General features: G+C 33.3%; 1 non-coding gene across 1 annotated transcript; it reads left to right on the plus strand.

Annotated features, from left to right (window-relative positions):
* The first annotated feature begins 3,983 nt into the window (after nucleotides 1–3,983).
* Nucleotides 3,984–4,115, plus strand: LOC116666641. The gene has a single exon (XR_004323573.1). It is a non-coding gene; the product is annotated as a small nucleolar RNA SNORA18 (small nucleolar RNA).
* The last annotated feature ends 2,499 nt before the right edge of the window (nucleotides 4,116–6,614 follow it).

Genomic DNA, 6,614 nt, shown 5'->3' on the forward strand with positions numbered 1-6,614 from the left:
AACGTTTTCCATAAAGGTGTCCACATCCTAGTCTTCAGAACCTGTGAATATTCGACTTTATATGGCAAACTGTTGATGCGATAACATTTAAGGACACTGAGATGAAATGATCTTGTATTATCAGTGTGAGCTCAGTCTTACTATATAACTCCTTAAAAGTCCTAACTGTGTTGAGAGAAGTAAGACAACAGAATAAGGGCAGGAGTGGTTTGAGGCATGAAAGAAACTTCACCAACTATTGCTGGCTTGAAGAAGGAGGAACAAACAGAACCATGAACCAAGGCATATATGTGTCTACTAGGAACTAGGAACGACCATGGGATGCATTTTCTCCTAGATCCTTCAAAACCAGTTCTGCAGACACCTTCATTTTAGCCATGTCAAACCAATGTTAGATTTAAGGACTTCTTACCTACAGAACTGTAAAATAGTAAATTTGAGAGGTATTTTTTTTAAGCTGCTAAATTTGTCATAATTTGATATAGCACTAATAATTATAATTTTAAAAGAGCAAATACAAGGTTTTACGGGAACTCTCTGTACTATTTTCACAATTTTTCTATAAATCTAAAAGCATTCTAAAATAAGAGGCTTGTAGGGGGTGAAGGTATAGATCAAGCAGTAGAGTGCTTACTTAATGAGTACACAAGATCCTGGGTTCAATCCCCAGTACCTCCTCTAAAAATAAACAAACAAACCTAATTACCTCCCCCCCATCAAAAAATAAACAAATAAATAAAAATTTAAACATAAATAAATTAATTAAATAAAATAAAATAAGAGGCTTGTTAAAAAAAAAAAAGTAATGTCAGTAAATATCCTGAAGCTAAATTAAGAATAAACTTGAGCAGGAAAGCTGTATTATTTGCATGTAATGTATTTGCAAGAGCATTGAGTAAATAAAAAGTGATTTACTTGAAGTGCTATAAAATCTCACTGGTCTCAGTGACAGAACAGCTTAATCTCTTTCATTGCATTGCCAATTTTCATTTTCCAGAAACTTTTGCATTAAGAAGAGTAAGCCTCTTGCTTAAGTGGTTTGAAGTCTTCCACCATTCTGGGGTCACCGTCCCTAACATATGTACATAAAATAGCTGAATGCTTATCCTCTGAGGCATAAGAAGTCCAGAGACTTTCTGTTTATCTTCAGGGGACTTGAGGGGAGAGTCATCTTCTGATTTAGCAACTGCTGCAGCCTCTGTCTAGACTGCCTGCCCCTCCCTCCATCAGACTCCCTCCTCCAGCTTCTACTCTCCTCCATCTCAGACACAGTTCCTCTTACTTAATTTCAGCAGAAGCAACACTAACAACATTTTCCTTTGTACCACATAGTAGAAAACAAAAAGCAACTTCAATTTCAGAGTGCCTAGAAATTGCCATCTATTCTCTGTCATGAATTTCTTAGAAGCCAACATTTTCTTCCCAGGCCAAAATGAGTAGGTCATAAGATCTCTCCCTTGCATTTTTGGCTGTCTTTTCCTCTGCATTGCAGGGTTGATCATAAAATCTCAAAATTCTTCTCTTTATATTATTCATGGTAATACACTTCTCTTTTTGTTTTATTCTCTATTTCAGAACAGTCTGAAAGGGAAGGACATTCATGTTTATACATCCAAATACATTTATCAATGTTTTCAAAAGAAAAAAATCATCTATTCCTTTTTTGGGCGGGGCATAGTAATTAGGTATTTATTTACTTATTTATCGATCGATCAATAGGTTATCTATCTATCTTTAATGGAGGTACTGGGGATTGAACCCAGGACCTTGTGCATGCTAAGCACACACTCTACCACTGAGCTCTACCCTCCCTCTCAAAAGTCATCTATTCTGACATGAACCATGCTGCTGCAACAATTAGAAAAGGAGGAAAGGAGGAAAGGAGGAAAGGAAGAAAGGAAGAAAGGAAGAAAGGAAGAAGGGAAGAAAGGAAGAAAGAAAGGAGGAAGGAAGGAAGGAAGGAAGGAAGGAAGGAAGGAAGGAAGGAAGGAAGGAAGGAAAGAAAGAAAGAAAGAAAGAAAGAAAGAAAGAAAGAAAGAAAGAAAGAAAGAAAGAAAGAAAGAAAGAAAAGAAAAGAAAAGAAAAGAAGGAAGGAAGAAAGAAAAGAAGGAAGGAAGGAAGAAAAGAAGGAAGGAAGGAAGGAAAGAAGGAAGGAAAGAAGAAAGGAAAGAAGGAAGATAGATCAGATAAATATAATCACTACAAAAATAAAAATAGTGCACCTATCCTTAAGTGTCTCACCTAATATATCAAAACTAATATTTGGTACCTGTGTATGTTAGATTTCAATTTATACACTTTGAGTTATTAGCTCTGCTTAGACCAACTTCCTTAATTTGACCCTCAAATTAACCCTGCCTAACTTAAGCAAAAGGTATATTTATTGAAAGGACAGTGGAGTAGTTCAAAAAATTGAAAAGAGATAATCAATGAATCCTGAGAAGCTAGGAAAGTTCTGAGGCAGAAGGCAGTAGGAGTTAGGGATGTCACCCAGGGGCATGGCTACTAGGTAAATCAGCTTCCAAGTCTAATTTTATATCTCTCTGTATAAATCTCAACCCACAAGTGAGGATTTATGATTGGTTCAGTTTCTGACACTAATGCTGAACTTTGGAGCATTCAGGCATGGTCATGTATCATGGGGATGAAAGGGGCTCTTAGAAGCACTAACACGGCCACAGGAGAAACCCCTGGGAGCTGGGGATTTCTACTCTGCTGTCTACTCTCCCCACAAAAATGACTGTGATAAGATGAATAACAATATTTGTATATACTTTAAGATTGTATATGAAATTCATTCTATTGTTATTACAAGGGAAGAAATCACTTTTAGTGCAATAAATTTTCATTTAACAATAAAAATGTAATTGTGTGAAATAAACATTAAAAACTCCAGCTGGATCTGAAATTAAGGGTTAAAGTGGGGCACATAAGAAGCAATGTCAGACTAAACTTCCTGATGAGCATATTCAAAAAAACCCAGCATGTATTAGTTTAGAAAAGGGAAAACTGATGTTTTTAAGGTTGGCGAAAGACAGGAGAAAAATAAAACAAAGTAAAATATTGTGAGAACTAACTGTAGCTTTCAACAGAAATGAAGATACAAGTTTTAGATTAGCAGAATACTAGGATTCATCTGACATTAATATAAAATATTCTTATACTTTACCTTTTTCTTTCTAAATACTTAAAAAGAAATATGCCTAATTATGAAGTCTGCATTACATTTAGAGATATGTGTCCTGGTTTTATTTAAAGATGTCCTTGAATAATAGCAAAATAAACAAATCCATTTTTCATTGACATACAATGAGTTTTGTGTAATAAATTGAGTCATCCCAATTATGCACATAAATCACAGTATCTGTCTTCATATTATCTTAGACAGATTTGACTAAAGGAAGTTGTGAAGCTGGTATATATTTATATACATATATAATGTGTATGTGTCTATATATAATTATAAAAATAGCAATTCCAATTTAAACAGTAGCTTCTGAGGACTAAAATAACTTTAAGTGTGGGTTCTAGTTTGGTATTTATATGAATATTTTGAAATTAAAATTTTTAAAAAGATAATTTGTTTAAAATTTCAGAAATAGAAAGGCAATGTATATGGATATTTATAATTATAACCATAATCATATTGATGTAACTACATTGCATCTGAATCATGTATAAATACATTAAAGTTTACATAGTGACACATTATGGACAAAATATATTAGAACTGCCATGAATAGAGAGATTTTGTTTGTTTTTTGCTATACTTCTAATGGAAACTTTTACTAATATAAATGAATGATCAATGCATTATAGTAGCGAAGAAAAATATTAGTTTATACATGTTTTGTGTGTGTGTGTATATATATATATATATATATATATATATATGTATGTATGTATGTATGTATATATATATATATATGCCCTTAGAACACAGAAAAGAAGGAAAAATTCACATTCAGAAATAACTAAAAAAAGTTGAGGTCTATTCCAAAGGGGCTTTTTCTATATAGATCTACATCGTTGGAAACACCTCATAGAGTAACTATGCGGTTTCCTTTATTCACAAAACTATATATTAGATCTGTGGGAAAGACTACAAGACAGAGCTGCTAAATCAACTATGAAAAACCTAACAGTCAAACGTTTTTTATCTTAGAAAAAAAAAACTAAAAAAAATTTGTCACCTTGACACAAAGTTATTTCATGTGTGTAACAGACGATTTAAGAAATAAAATAAATTAAAAATTTGGCCATTAAACTTGAAATTATATCTTCATATGAGAAGTTCTGTCTTAAAAATATTGAATTTAATTAAGCATCATCAAATACATGCAAAACCAAAGAATTTTAGAAGGGCATGGATGCATAGGAGGTGGCATTAGAGGGAATATCTTAAATATTAAGCTAATTTTATCCACATTAAAAAATATTTCAAACACTTAAGTGATATATATATAATAAAGCGATCCCTGTTTCTAAGTTCACACATGTGCACATATACACATACAGATCATTAGAATTTAAGAACTTCATTTATATAGAATTCTCTTTTAAATTTAAAGTTACATTTTCAATGAACATTTAACTATCTGCAGGCCTACAGTATACTAGGATCTATGAGGGAAGTAAAAAGAATGAGCTGTATTGCTTTATTAAGTTAAGTAGCTTGTTCTACCTTAAACTAAAGTCTTGAATGGTGAAAATTTTTATATATTAAGTGCTTATGCCTCATGTTTATCAGAGTGATCAACACAAAGAAACTATTCAATGTATACTTAAAAAGTGAATAAATGAATGAACAAATGAATGATTGAAGAAAATTAGCAATATATTATGCAAGTTGAAGACTACACATACATAAAGATAGGTAGGTGTGTGTGTGTATTTAGATACATAAATGTGTTCTATGTGTACAATGTTAAATTTTTCTAAATTATACAAATTTATATTAAAATAGAAATTTAACTTTCAGCCAGAATGACATTTAAATCCCCACTCAATCACTTTAGTGATTACAAACTGGGATAAATCAAAACACATTTGAACAGAACTTATAATTATGGTCTATGCGGAGTAACAGGTCAAGATATTCCTACCTGAAAAAACAAAACATGGCTAGGACACAAGAAACAACAGTTTTCAAGACAATGCATATCAAATAATGAAGGAAAGTGGTTCCTGAGAGGCAGGAGACCAATGAGATATGCCTAATAACTGCCCCCAGCTTACTGGCTAGAGAGCATGTCCAGTCCTGTGAGGGGGAACGTAGGTGACAGTGAGGACAGAGAGCTGAGAGTCTGTGACACCGAGTTAGTAAGAGTCCACGTGCAGAGTACTGGAGAAAGTGAGCAGAGACAGAAATTCAGAGATCTGCAAAAGGTCCCTGTCTAGGATCCAGCAAACGTATGTTAGAAAATAACGTGAGGCCAGAGAGTAACTGCCCTCAGAGAACTAGAGGTGGAAGTGCCCCGGGCCCACATAGAGCACGGGAAAATGCTTGTTCGTAACAACCAGAAGTGAAAAATCCAATTATTCACCAGTGTTTGGGAGGAGTATACTTGCCTCAGTATACAGAATAGTTACCCCTGGACTGATTGCTACTCCTGTACTACCTAAAAAAATATTAAGTAGCATCTGAAAGGATCAAACTGTTTCCAGCTAACTTAACTGTATTTCAGAATGATGTTCAATAATATATATAAGAAAATAAAGTATCCACCACCTGGTGAGTTAAAATTCACAAAGTCTGGCATCCCATCAAAAATTACCAGGCTTGCCAAAAAGGCATGAAATCATGACCTATAATGAGCGGAAAAATAATCAATAGAGAGCAACTCAGAACAGATGTTGCAATTAGCAGACAAAGACATTAAAACACTTTAGTGGGGGGTGCAGGGTGGGTAGAGCTCAGTGGTAGAGTGCATGTGCTTAGCATACACAAGGTCCTGGGTTCAATCCCCAGCACCTCCTCTAAAAATAAATAAATAAGTATACCTAATTACCTCCCATCCTAAAAATAAAAACAAAACACTTTTGTAAACAATAGTCTGTATATTCAAAAGTTCAGTAAAGACGCAGAAGCTACTGAAAATGTCTGAATTAAACATATAGAGAGGCAAACTATGATGCATAAGATGAAACATAAATGGAATCAATAGCATTAAAAGCATGAATGAACTTTATAGCATAATAACTGATACTATTCAAAATAAAACACAGAACTAAAAGGGATTTTTTTTTTTTTCAAGAGTATTAGAGAACTGGGAGACACTTCAAGTGGCCTGATATACACATAATTGGAATCATTAAGGAGAAAGGAAAGAAAGGGACACAGAAAAATTTGAAGAACTATCTATTTGAAGAAAAATCTTCCAAACTGGATAATTATAAATCCACAGATCCAAGAATCTCAACAAATTCCAAGAAGAAGAAGCAAAAGAAAACTATCCTAAGATACACCAAAATGGAATTGCTCAAAACCAGCCCTTAAAAGCTGCCAGAGACAAAAAAAAGTGTTACACGCAAAAAAAAAAAAAAAAAAAAAAAAAAAAAAAAAAAAATAGATAAAGACGATAGCGTATTTCTTGTCAGAAACAATATTAGTG

The sequence above is a fragment of the Camelus ferus genome, chromosome 1 (assembly GCF_009834535.1).
Source record: "Camelus ferus isolate YT-003-E chromosome 1, BCGSAC_Cfer_1.0, whole genome shotgun sequence".
NCBI classification, from domain to species: Eukaryota; Metazoa; Chordata; class Mammalia; order Artiodactyla; family Camelidae; genus Camelus; species Camelus ferus.